We start from the raw sequence: 15,000 nt of genomic DNA, 5'->3' as shown, positions 1-15,000 counted from the left end.
ATATATATATAATGTAGTAACAGACACCTTCATAACAATATGTAATATGTACAATATTTACCCTGTTTTGATCATTTTAATCATTTCCGGGACTGATTTTTGCTGCACATTGATTTCTGTTTCCATAGCAGCACACGTCTGACTTCTGGCAACATGTGTGTTCCTACTTCTGGAATTAAACACGAGTGTGTTTTCTAGCCATGGCAGATTTGGTAACAAACAACGAAGACGACTATTTTTGGACAAATGAGGATTTACAACCTTATTTTTTTTAAGCTGAATATACCGCTGCTTATAGAAGCGAGCACAAAGGAAGAGGGAGACATTGGAGCAGACACTGAGAGGAGGATGAAAGTGATTTTGACGCTATAAATGTGGAACTTGGAGCCAAGCTATTTCCACATAAATGGATTGCTTACCCAAAATCAACAGGAAACGTCCCTGGCCAGCTGAACCAGACAAACAACTGTCGAGATGCTGTCTGCTGTTTAACATCAGCATAGCCATTAGAGACGTAATATTGGTCATCTGTGTCAATATTACGGCGGAAACCACGTGAAACTAGTCGTAAGGATCTGCAGTGTGACATCAAAAGTCAAACGGAAAAGCAATTAATTTGTCCGTGCTGAAATGAAATAAGCCAATAGTCGCATTTGAGAAAGTGCATGGACACAAGGTGTGAAAATACAAAAAAAACAAAAAACCTAGTGAGTCGTGAACATCGTAAACAACACTAGCTTGATTACATTACGATAGCACTTACAAATATTTTCTACATTTCATGTTTGCCACTTTCCCTTTTATCCAGCCTGATTCACTACAGTAAATTAACGTCTAAAGCATATATATATATATATATATATATATATATATATATATATATATATATCTATATATATATATATATATATATATATATATATGTATATGTATATATAATTACCAAGTATATTACCATATCTGCCATGATTAGAACACACACTCGTGTTTAATTCCAGAAGTAGGAACACACATGTTGCCAGAAGTCAGATATGTGCTGCTATGGAAACAGAAATCAATGCGCAGAAAAAAATCAGTCCTGAAAATGACTACGGCAAGAGATAAGCTAGCTTCTACAACAACAAAAAACACGTTTGAGTTTGTAATGCACAACACTGCGATAAGACAACCAATCTGTACTGACTGAAAAACATGAACAATAATATTACAGTATCTGTAAAATATTTGCCCATATCTCATATTTTGTTTGTACACAGCTTGCCAGACAGCGTATGTACTGTAGTCGTACTAACACGCATGGTGTGCTACGTGTATCCTGATCGATATTAAAGTGACTTACTCGATGGACAGTTGTTTGTCGGGTTCAGCTGGCCAGGGACGTTTCCTGTTGATTTTGGCTAAGCAATCCATTTACGTTGAAATAGTTTGTCTCCAAGTTTCACATTTATAGCGTCAAAATCGTTTTCATCCCCCTCTCCCAGCTTCTGTCTGCTCCAACGTCTCACTTTTCCTTTGTGCTCGCTTCTATAAGCAGCGGTATATTCAGCTTCAAAAAGATAATGTTGTAAATACTCATTTGTCCAAAAATATTCATCTTTGTTGTCTGTTACCAAATCTGCCGTGATTAGATAACACACTCGTGTTTAATTCCAGAAGTAGGAAACACACATGTCGCCAGAAGTCAGACGTGTGCTGCTATGGAAACATAAATCAATGTGCAGAAATAATCAGTCCGGGAAATGATTAAAATGAACAAAATAGGGTAAATACTGTAATTATATATTATTTATTCATTTTCCCGTTTTTGTTCACATGTTAAAGATGTACAAAATACATGTTTAAATATAGATTTCATTCTTTCATGCAGACACAAATATAAGTTGGTGTATTACCTGATTCTGATGACTTGCATTGATTGGAATCAGACAGGATTTACAGTAGTGCTGATAACTTCCCCATTTTTTAATTAACATTGTGGAGGCGAAAACAAGTCCTCCTTTCTGTCCAATACCACATGAAAGTGGTTGTTTTTTGGCATCTTTTTTGTCCAGCTTGCACACTCATTTTTATACGTTTTACAAGAAACACATTGGCGGCAAACTCCGTGGCTTGCTAGCCACACAGGAAGTCCTTCATACTGACAGCCATTAGACTGTATAGTGCATATGTTCCTTTTTGACTGTACTTGAATGTATAATAGACTGTATTTATAGTATTCACATGTGGATAATGCTGTATAATAGACTGTATTTATATTATTCACATGTGAATAATGCTTTATGATAGACTGTATTTATATTATTCACATGTGAATAATGCTGTATAATAGACTGTATTTATAGTATTCACATGTGAATAATGCTTTATAATAGACTGTATTTATATTATTCACATGTGAATAATGCTGTATAATAGACTGTATTTATATTATTCACATGTGAATAATGCTGTATAATAGACTGTACTTGTATTATTCACATGTGAATTATGCTGTATAATAGACCGTATTTATGTTATTCACATGTGAATAATGCTGTATAATAGACTGTATTTATATTATTCACATGTGAATAATGCTGTATAATAGACTGTATTTGTTATTTACATGTGAATAATGCTGTATAATAGACTGTATTTATGTTATTCACATGTGAATAATGCTGTATAATAGACTGTATTTGTTATTTACATGTGAATAATGCTGTATAATAGACTGTATTTATGTTATTCACATGTGAATAATGTTTTATAATAGACTGTATTTATATTATCCACATGTGAATAATGCTGTATAATAGACTGTATTTATATTATTCACATGTGAATAATGCTGTATAATAGACTGTATTTATATTATTCACATGTGAATAATGCTGTATAATAGACTTTATTTATATTATCCCCATGTGAGTGATGCTGTATAATAGACTGTATTTATGTTATTCACATGTGAATAATGCTGTATAATAGACTGTATTTATGTTATTCACATGTGAATAATGCTGTATAATAGACTGTATTTATATTATTCACATGTGAATAATGCTGTATAATAGACTTTATGTATTCACATGTAAAAAATACCAAAGTGTTTATTGTTTATTGTGAGCGAACTGTGGTGCTAAATTTCCCCCAGGGATCAATATAGTACTTTCTGTTCTATTCTATTCTTGTTTGCACAAGCTTACGGAGACTCTAATTTTGTTAGCGCAGGCAGGATGGAGCAGCTGTTTTATTGTGAAGACAGGAACTGCGCGGTCGGTCTTTAGGCTTTTGACGGGAGGTACGGTTGGAATAAGTGTTTCTCGCCTTCCTGTCGGTCATTTTTTCTTAACAATGATCTAGCAGCAACCAGCGTCATCTCACAAGATCCTCGGGTGCCTTGAATGTCAATCGAGTGAAGAAAGTGACGTCATAGTGAAGATTTATGATCGCTAATTTTTAGGTCTATTTTTTCAATGCCTGGCTGGAGGTCGACTGACACCTTCCGCGATTGACGTAATGGCCACCCGTGGTCTGAAGCTATAAATCCTTGTTGCACCTTTTTCCGAAAAAAGTCGTCTCCCTTATTATCCTTTGGAAGAGGCTTATTGTTTGCGCTGCCTTCTATTCCAGGCATATTTCCCCTGATATTTAAGCACATTTCTCTGCATCTACGTACCGCTTTCAGGTAATTCCCCCATAACCGCCCCCTCCGCCACACTTCTACAGGAGCAGCATGTGCTGATAGGAAAATGCTGGTGTTGAAAATAAAATAAACAAAGTGGAGCTGCAAGGTGCTGCAGGCTCACCGAGCCGAACAAGGCCCGGAGGTGAGCTAAAGCACACAGCCCTCCATTTTTCTATTAGCCTGCTTAGCACTCCACTAATAAGACTCTCAGTCCAGCCTGGAAGATGAGTGGAGCGTGGCGTGTTCATTACCACAGTTGCTTGTGTGTTTTTTGTCCTGCGCAGTCATTAGACCTGATGCCATTCAGTTTTTGACTTCAGATAAGGGATCACAAATAGAAACTGTGGGGATTTGTAGCCCATCTTTTATATTGGTATGCGTTGGAGAGGGGGAAATAGCGGCTCCCACATCATAATTGGCCAGGATGCGACGTGTTTTCAAATGTTATTGCTTCAAATGTCATAATGAGCGGTAAATAAAAGTGATTTTCTTTCATGTTTCATCGACATTAGAGACCCTCTGACTTTATTGCTTAAGAAGATCACGCCAGTCATTTTTGTGTAATGATTGAATGCATGCTTATGTCATCTTATCTCTCTGCCTTCAAGCCTAATGTTGGCACCCTGCGGAGTCTCGACATGACAAATATGCCGTGCTGCTTTCAAGTACACCGGATGCATCAGTGAAGGTTTTTTAACCACTTTTGCTGTACGCAGGCTGGCGAGCATTTTAGACGTCCGCACCTGTCAGAACGAGGGATGGGCGATATATCGAGTTTGTATAACATACACTATATTGACAAAAGTATTTGGCCACCTGCCTTAACTCACATATGAACTTGAAGTGCCATCCCATTCCTGACCCATAGGGTTCAATATGATGTGGGTCCACCTTTTGCAGCTATTACAGCTTCAACTCTTCTGGGAAGGCTGTCCACAAGGTTGCGGACTGTGTTTATCGGAATTTTCCACCGTTCTTCCAAAAGTGCATTGGTGAGGTCACACACTGATGTTGGTGGAGAAGGCCTGGCTCTCCGTCTCCGTTCTAATTCATCCCAAAGTTGTTCTATCGGGTTCAGGTCAGGACTCTGTGCAGGCCAGTCAAGTTCATCCACACCAGACTCTGTCATCCATGTCTTTATGGACCTTGCTTTGTGCACTGGTGCACAGTCGTGTTGGAAGAGGAAGGAGGAGCATGGAATTGTCCAAAATGTTTTGGTATCCTGGAGCATTTAAAGTTCCTTTCACTGGAACTAAGGTGCCAAGCCCAAGCTATTTTTAAGTTGAAGAAACAATATAATTAGGTTATATATACATGTGTATAGCCTACATAAACAATGTATGAAAACATTAGATATCTATATATTTTAGGGACCTATAGATTGAGAGTTTATTCTGTCTTGACACGTTGTATTGATATTTTGTATTACATTCTTCCCTTAAATGATCATGTTTACAGGGATTGTTTGATATGTGTTTTTTATGTATGTCGCTTTGGATAAAAGCGTCTGCCAAATACTTAAACATAAACATATATAAACACCTGAAAGTCTTTATGTCAGCTAAAACCACCAATCTGTTTCACTGGATTCAGAATAAAACCAAATTCTGTCTTACCCAACAATGTTAGTATTTGAATATTGTTACTTGAAGACTTATTCCTGGTTACAATTATACTGTTAAGAAAGTATTGTCTTATACTTTGCCTATAATGAGAATGCATCATAGTCAGTGGCGGCTGGTGAATTTTGTTTTAGGTGGGGCTGAAAGTTTGTAAACCAAACCCCTGTAAGGGGGTCATCCTCCCCCAGAAGATTTATTTGGGATTTCCACATACAAATGAAGCATTCTTGTGCATTCTGACAAAATAATGAAGACAAAATTGAACATTTCATAGGTTTGCAGAGAACTATATGCAATATGCACACTGAAGGCATGATGCCACCATAGGTTTGCAGAGAACTATAACAATATAGTAATATTATTTTCATAAAATACAACAAATAGTATGTCAATGTTCAATCTTACTTGTGAAAAGTAATCCCCCGATTCCTATTTTCAACATTCCGCTCATTTGAGCAGGAAAACGCTGAACGCCATCTTTGTTTTCTACCTGTCAACTGTCAGTTTAGCATCTTTGTTTTCTTACCTGTCAACTGTCAGTTTAGCATCTTTGTTTTCTTACCTGTCAACTGTCAGTTTAGCATCTTTGTTTTCTTACCTGTCAACTGTCAGTTTAGCATCTTTGTTTTCTTACCTGTCAACTGTCAGTTTAGCATCTTTGTTTTCTACCTGTCAACTGTCAGTTTAGCATCTTTGTTTTCTACCTGTCAAATGTCAGTTTAGCATCTTTGTTTTCTACCAGTCAACTGTCAGTTTAGCATCTTTGTTTTCTACATGTCAACTGTCAGTTTAACATCTTTGTTTTCTACCAGTCAACTGTCAGTTTAGCATCTTTGTATTCTACCTGTCAACTGTCAGTTTAGCATCTTTGTTTTCTACCTGTCAACTGTCAGTTTAGCATCTTTGTTTTTCTACCTGTCAACTGTCAGTTTAGCATCTTTTTTTTCTACCTGTCAACTGTCAGTTTAGCATCTTTGTTTTCTACCAGTCAACTGTCAGTTTAGCATCTTTGTTTTCTACATGTCAACTGTCAGTTTAACATCTTTGTTTTCTACCAGTCAACTGTCAGTTTAGCATCTTTGTATTCTACCTGTCAACTGTCAGTTTAGCATCTTTGTTTTCTACCTGTCAACTGTCAGTTTAGCATATTTGTTTTTCTACCTGTCAACTGTCAGTTTAGCATCTTTGTTTTTCTACCTGTCAACTGTCAGTTTAGCATCTTTGTTTTCTACCTGTCAACTGTCAGTTTAGCATCTTTGTTTTGTTACCTGTCAACTGTCAGTTTAGCATCTTTGTTTTGTTACCTGTCAACTGTCAGTTTAGCATCTTTGTTTTGTTACCTGTCAACTGTCAGTTTAGCATCTTTGTTTTCTTACCTGTCAACTGTCAGTTTAGCATCTTTGTTTTCTACCAGTCAACTGTCAGTTTAGCATCTTTGTTTTCTACCTGTCAACTGTCAGTTCAGGCTGCTCGCCGGCTCCTCATCACAACAAATATGTAAAGTATCAACACTGCTAAAGTTCATTCTCTTTGCTGATGATACAACCATTACATGTGCAGGTGACGACGTGAAGCAACTTCTGGCCTCTGTAACTGAGGAGATGATAAAGTTAAAAACTTGGTTTAATATGAACAAATTGTCTCTGAATTTAAAGAAGACCAAAATCATGCTCTTAAGCAATCGCAAAAGTAATATACCCATCAGGATTGTTATTGATGATACACCAATAGAATATGTTTAAAAAAAATGCATTCTTAGGAGTGGTAATAGATGATAATATCTCATGGAAGCCTCATATAAGTTGCCTGAGGACAAAAGTTGCTAAATGTGTTGGAATGATGGGGAGATCATGTAATTTATTGAACATCAATGCTCTGCTGTTATTGTGTCATTCATTTATTATGTCATATTTAAACTATTGTGTTGAAGTCTGGGGAAATTGTTATTAATCCCATCTACAGCCTTTAGTCAATCTGCAGAAAAGGGCCATTAGGATTGTGTCTAATGTTCACTACAGACATCATTCAAATCCATTATTCATGGAGTTAAAGCAACTTAAACTGCACGATGCGATCAATTTTAAAACTGCTCAAATTATGTTTAGGACATCCTAAAACTCTCTACCATCCAATATACAGAACCTATTCCAGGATAGAGGTGCTCACCATAGTTACAGTCTTAGAGGAAACAACAAATTACATTTGCCTGAATTTAGAACAACTTTAAAATCAATGTGCATTTCAGTGCGTGGAGTCACTCTGTGGAACAGCTTAGGGGACGAGTTAAAAACGTGTTCTAACATGATTCAATTCAAAACACTGTTTAAAAAAGAAGTACTGAAGAAGTACGAGGAGGAAAGAGAGTGATGCCCTCAGCACAGAGCGATGGGAGAGAGGTGTATGGTCAGAGAGTGTTTGGGCCTGTGTGTGTGTGTGTGTGTGTGTGTGTGTGTGTGTGTGTGTGTGTGTGTGTGTGTGTGTGTGTGTGTGTGTGTGTGTGTGTGTGTGTGTGTGTGTGTGTGTGTGTGTGTGTGTGTGTGTGTGTGTGTGTGTGTGTGTGTGTGTGTGTGTGTGTTTTGTCTCGTCTTGTCTTGTCTTATACCAGGGGTCGGCAACCCAAAATGTTGAAAGAGCCATATTGGACCAAAAATACAAAAACAAATCTGTCTGGAGCCGCAAAAAAATAAAAGCCATATTACATGTGTCATGAGATATACATTTAATTAAGAGGACTTAAAGGAAACTAAATGACCTCAAATATAGCTACAAATGAGGCATAATGATGCAATATGTACATATAGATAGCCTAAATAGCATGTTAGCATCGATTAGCTTGCAGTCATGCAGTGACCAAATATGTCTGATTAGCACTCCACACAAGTCAATAACATCAACAAAACTCACCTTTGTGCACTCATGCACACCGTTAAAAGTGTGGTGGACAAAATGAGACAGAAAAAGAAGTGGCATAAAACACATCCTAGAAAGTCGGAGAAAGTTATACATGTAAACAAACTATACGGTGAGTTCAAGGACCGCCAAAATTAGTAGGACAAAACGGCGCTCACCAAATACTCGAATCAGTGAAGCATGTTTAATATAAACAGTGTGATTTATAACAGTTAGGGCGGTTTGTGTCATGTTTGTCCTCCTACAGAAACCATACTAAAACAAAAAAAAATATTTTTTTCCCCTCATCTTTTTCCATTCTTCATACATTTTTGAAAAATCTCCAGAGAGCCACTAGGGCGGCGCTAAAGAGCCGCATGCGGCTCTAGAGCCGCGGGTTGCCGACCCCCGTCTTATACTAACAGTGGTACTATTATAATTGTTAGTGTACAGGAGTTTTTCTTGTTTTTGTTTGTATGGTATTGTTCTTGTATGATATGGTTTATGTTAAATGTGGAGTGAGTGAGAGGGGTTGGTATATTATAAGCATCTGCTTCATCCAACCCCTTTTCAAGCTTTGCATAAATGTCTTTGCCAAAATGTGTAAAAAAAAAAAAAAAAAAAGTGTGCTGTGCAGGTTTGAAATAAATACTTATTTATTCTTCTCGCATCACATCAGCCAATGCTGCGTCTACTTATAAGATGTCTATGGTCATGATTATATGTGTGCTCAAGGTAAGGAAGTCCATATTGTGATATTTGTAACAGCCTCTTGTGATAAATAACCATTTCAAAACAGATTAGAGGTTGCACCTCTTTTGGTAATGCACCGTGTCATTTCCGGTGTTTACACGTGCACACTGGTTGTTGTATTATTCTTGTTTAGACTCTCATTAAGCTTCTTGAATTTCTTCTTGAAGTGTATTGCAACATGTTTCCTTCTACACTTCCTGTTAAAATGCACAACGTCCTATTTGTCCTGTTGTCTTGCTATTTTTGCATTTAAGCGGTTAGCTTGTCGCACCCTGCTTCCTCTTGCTTAGTTGTGTCGACCTCCGTTGATACTCGTAAAAATGTAGTTTATTTGCCGGCGTTCAGGCGAGGGTTGGTCATTTAGAAGCAGTTCTGCGTTCTGGAACAGCGCATACTTTAACTGCGTCAGCTCGTGAGGATGCTCCATCGTGTTGACGACACTTGTCGCTCTCAATTTAGTATCCGGTCTTTGCAGTGAAGCTCAAAAGTGACCATGAGAAACAACATTCTCCGGTCGGACAAGACAAAGATTGAACACTTTGGCGTGACTTTGGCATCATATTTGACGGGAGCCAGGCCAATACCATCCCTATAGTGAAGCATGGTGGTGGCGGCGGCTTCATGATATGGGGATGGTTTTCAGCAACAGGAACTGGGACACTAGTCAGGATAGAGGGAAAGGTGAATGCAGCGATATACAGATACATCCTGGATGAAAACCTGCTCTAAGGCGCTCTTGAACTCAGACTGGTGCGACGGTTCATATTTCAGCAGGGCAATGATCCCAAGCACACAGCCAAGATATACAAGTAATGGCTTCAGAACAACTGTGTAACTGTCTGTCAGGTTCAAACACTGATGACATCTATTAAACAGACGAAGAAGCAAGGAATTAAACAGACATAATTAAATTTGGCTCAATTGAGGAGAAACGTCTGGGCTGTACTCTTGCACAGTCTCCCCACGCTCTGACGAAAGATTGTACGCCTCCTCTTTTATTTGGACTTTCCCTGATTACATGGCAACAGCTGTTTCTAAGGGAGGGGGGTCGTAAACAGCCATCGCCTTTGATTAAAAACAGTTGAAAGAAAAGGTCGTAAAACAGTTCAAAGAAGAGGTGCCTGGAGCTTGGGCAGGTCCTGCTTTCTGTCCGCTTTGTAGATCTCGGGTCAAGACAAACTCTTTCTGTGGATTACAATACATCAAAGAAACCGACGCCTTCATGTCACTTCCCATCGTACACAGTGGAGTTTTACAAGCCTTCTTCTTGGTAGGATCAAAGACAGCTTTTGTCCTCTCGCAAGGCGAGCTGAACTCAATGTAACACAAAGTTTTGTGATAACTTAGATACAATTATTCTGACAATGTCCCCGACTAGATTTGAATCCAATTACGCCCTTCCCATCAAACCTGCCCAAAGATGTGTGTGTGCCACGGTTGTGCCAACAAAGTCTTGAGGCTGTCAATGCTGCCTAAGGTGCATCAACAAAGTATTGATCAAAGGCTGTGAATATATATGTGATTTCTTATCATCTTTATTTTCAGTAAATGTTTTGACATTGTCATTCTGGGGTATTGTGTGTAGAATTTTGAGGACAAAAATGAATGTATTCCCTTATGGAATAAGGCTGTAACATAACATATTGTGGATACTTTCCGGATGCACCGTATTCCTGTGTGCATCTTTAATAAATGAGTCCTTTTCTACCAGCAGCCTGAAGCCTTTTGCCTCAAAGCGCTGCAAATAATTTTGTAGCTTAAAGAGAGGATCCCTGCCTCCTTCAGGTTGGCAGCTTTCATGCACAGGACATATTGAATAGAAGAAGCCCATAGGCGAGGACAAACATGCAAGGCCCCTGGAGCTTTTTCAAAAATGTATGGAAAAAAAAAAGTTTTATTTTAATATGTTTTTTTCTAGGAGGACAAACATGACACAAACCTTCCTAATTGTTATAAATCCCACTGTTTATATTAAACATGCTTCACTGATGAGAGGATTTGGAAAGCACCATTTTGTCCTACTAATTTCAGAAGTCCTTGAACGCAAACCGTAGTTTGTTTACATGTACAACTGTTCTTGACGCTGCCACAGAAAGACGAAAGTTTTATGCCACTCTGTCTTTGTCTCATTTTGTCCACCAAACGTTTTATGCTGTGCGTGAATGCACAAAGGTGAGCTTTGTTGATGTTATTGACTTGTGTGGAGTGCTAATCAGGCATATTTGTGCATGACTGCAAGCTAATCAAAGCTAACATGCTATTTAGGCTTGTTGTATGTACATATTGCATCATTATGCCTCGTTTTTAGGTGTATTTGAGCTCATTTACTTTGTTTCCGTTTCTTTCAACTTGAACACACACATCTTTACCTTTTGCCATTCTACACCAGTAATGTCCAGGAGTTATCTCACCCTCCGAGTAGCCTCTGATTTACTAATGGTTTCCAATGTTGTATAATGTGTTGAATAAATATTACATTTCAACATTTCTGTCAACGAAGATTTACGTCAGCCTGCGACACATAGTCATTTTGATAGTAGGCTATTATAGCTAATATAGAAACTTACATCATGTGTTGTCTTCATTATAACACGTATATAAGACTTTTAAAGTCATTTTGACAGTAGGCTAATATAGACACTTACATCATGTGTCACCTTCATTATAACACGTATATAAGACTTTTAAAGTCATGTTGATAGTAGGCTAATATAGACACTTACATAATGTGTTGCCTTCATTATAACACTTAAATAAGACTTTTAAAGTCATTTTGATAGTAAGCTAATATAGCTAATATAGACACTTACATCATGTGTTGTCTTCATTTTAACACTTATATAAGACTTTTAAAATAATTTTGATAGTAGGCTAATATAACTAATATACCCACTTACATCATGTGTTGCCTTCATTATAACACTTATATAAGACTTTTAAAGTCATTTTGATAGTAAGCTAATATAGCTAATATAGACACTTACATCATGTGTTGTCTTCATTTTAACACTTATATAAGACTTTTAAAATAATTTTGATAGTAGGCTAATATAACTAATATACCCACTTACATCATGTGTTGCCTTCATTATAACACTTATATACGACTTTTAAAGTCATTTTGATAGTAGGCTAATATAGCTAATATAGACACTTACATCATGTGTGCCTTCATTATAACACTTATATAAGACTTTTAAAGTCATTTTGATAGTAGGCTAATATAGACACTTACATCATGTGTTGTCTTCATTTTAACACTTATATAAGACTTTTAAAATCATTTTGATAGTAAGCTAATACAACTAATATACAGTACCCACTTACATCATGTGTTGTCTTCATTGTAACACTTATATGAGACTTTTAACATCATTTTGATAGTAGGCTAATATAGCTAATATAGACACTTACATCATGTGTTGCCTTCATTATAACACTTATAAAAGACTTTTAAAGTAATTTTGATAGTAGGCTAATATAGCTAATATAGACACTTACAGCATGTGTTGCCTTCATTATAACACTTATATACGACTTTTAAAGTCATTTTGATAGTAGGCTAATATAGCTAATATAGACACTTACATCATGTGTTGCCTTCATTATAACACTTATATACGACTTTTAAAGTCATTTTGATAGTAGGCTAATATAGCTAATATAGACACTTACATCATGTGTTGCCTTCATTATAACACTTTTTGCGGCTCCAGACATGTTTTATTTTTTTTTGAATTTTCGGTCCAATATGGCTCTTTCAACATTTTGGGTTGCCGACCCCTGGGCTGGACTCTAGCCAATAGCACAAATGCATATTTGGATGTGCCACAAAAAAGCTCTTCACGCCTGGTGGGGAACACAAAGGTTAAACGATGCACCAGGCTGTCATCCGGTCTTTATACATTTCACAATGTAACTATTTTAGTCTTGATAAAAAATGCACGGCGTCGACACAAAACGCAAGATGCGTCTCCCAGCTCGGCCGGTGCTCCATGAGCCGCCGCCAGGCGCGAAAGACGATCTCCATCCGGGGCGCATTGGAGCAAATCAGATTTGTCAGCAGTGTGGATTTTTACCTTTTTAAACGGGGAAGATGGATAGATAATCACCACATGCCATTCCGGGGGCCAATTACACAGCTTTGTGTGGAATTGGAAAAGCTGCTCCCTGCAAGCGCTAATGGATGTTCTGGTCATTAGTTATTTGAGAGTCTTCTCTGGCTGTAATCAAACGTGAAACATTGCGTTAAGCGGCCGTAAAAGAACAGCTGCCACCCTAACTGACCTTCTGTCTAAGAGATGCAAACTGACGGCCATGTGGCATTTTTGCCACAATTCTGAGACTTCTTGTAAAAGTCACGCCTATTTCCTGCCTTTTTTTTTGTTTTTGCAGAGCATATCTTGCCTCGTTTTTAATTTTGTGCTATTGGTATGGTAGGTATGGGTACCAAATTCAGTACCTTAAAAAGTACCAACCATATTCCGATTGAAGTGAAACCAAAGAGTACCCTATTTCGATACCTTTGTTGAGAGTGAGGTCACGTCCGGTTTCAAACGCTACACAGCAAAGTGTAAGAGTAGGGCTCCACTTTTCCAAATGCACTAGCTCAATGCTAATTTGCATTGGAAATGCCATAGACGTGCTACCGATTAGCATTCAAGTTTTTACACAGGGATTTCAAAATGTTCAAAATGCACTAGCTCGTTGCTAATTGGCATTGGTTATGCCATAGACATGCTACCGATTAGCGTTAGAGATTTTATTTAAATCTTAAAACCAAATCTAAATGTTATATCTACACCTCAATATTTAATCTAAATCTAAATGTTAAATGTAAATGGTAAAACTAAATGTAAATCTTAAATTCTGAAATAAATATATATATATATATATATATATATATATATATATATATATATATATATATATATATATATATATATATATATATATATATATATATATATATAGTGGTTAGAGTGTCCGCCCTGAGATGGGTAGGTTGTGAGTTCAAACCCCGGCTGAGTCATACCAAATACTATAAAAATGGGACCCATTACCTCCCTGCTGGGCACTCAGCATCAAAGGTTGGAATTGGGGGTTAAATCACCAAAAATGATTCCCGGGCGCGGCCACCGCTGCTGCTCCCTGCTCCCCTCACCTCCCAGGGGGTGATCAAGGGTGATGGGTCAAATGCAGAGAATCATTTCGCCACACCTAGTGTGTGTGTGACAATCATGGGTACTTTAACTTTAACTTATATATATATTTATATATAGATAGATAAATTTCACATTTAGCAAATCTGTATTACTTTACATGACATGTTGACAATAAATCTTAAATCTGAATCCAAATCTGAATCTTGAATCTAAAGCATTAATCTAAACATAAATCTTAAATCTAAATCTTAAAACTAAATCTAAATGTTATATCCACACCTAAACAGTGAATCTAAATTGAAATCTTAAATCTAAACGTTAAAACTAGATGTAAATCTTAAATTGTTAACTATATATATATATATTTATATATATATATATATATATATATATATATATATATATATATATATATATATATATATATATATATATATATATATATATATATATATATATATATATATATAAAATCTAAATGTGAGGGCTTAACATTACATCTAAATTTATTAGGTTATAAAAGCTCCTCTTTGACTTTTTGTTATTATTATTTTGGGTCCCCAAAAGTCCCAAAAGTGGGACCCAGAAAATTTACTGTGGTACTCCATTTTTATGACTTGATGGGGTCCCTGGGACCCCATTTTGAAAAATCCCTAGCGCCAACACTGCTACTGTATTTGTTTATTTTTGTATTGGTGTCGGAACATTGCTTGAAAGGTTATCTGATGGAAACCTTTTGAGCAGCGCAGTGGATGCATGGGTTTGGGATTTGAACCATGGACCATGTTCTCCCTGTGCGTGTATGGTTTATTCATAGCTGCCGGTGGAAAAATAACAACAAATAAAATAACTCTCTTTTTGTTTATTAAAGCTTCTAAATCAGGGGTTTCCTACCCATAGG

The 15,000-nt window shown here is 36.9% G+C and overlaps 1 protein-coding gene across 1 annotated transcript in view; it reads left to right on the top strand.

Moving 5' to 3' along the window:
- si:dkey-237h12.3 (teneurin-3) overlaps positions 1–15,000 on the top strand; it is a 581,230-nt gene that overhangs the window by 251,394 nt on the left and 314,836 nt on the right.

The sequence above is a fragment of the Entelurus aequoreus genome, linkage group LG28 (assembly GCF_033978785.1).
Source record: "Entelurus aequoreus isolate RoL-2023_Sb linkage group LG28, RoL_Eaeq_v1.1, whole genome shotgun sequence".
Lineage (NCBI taxonomy): Eukaryota > Metazoa > Chordata > Actinopteri > Syngnathiformes > Syngnathidae > Entelurus > Entelurus aequoreus.
The sequence above is the reverse complement of the archived record's forward strand: the minus strand, read 5'-3'. Positions and strand labels throughout refer to the sequence as shown.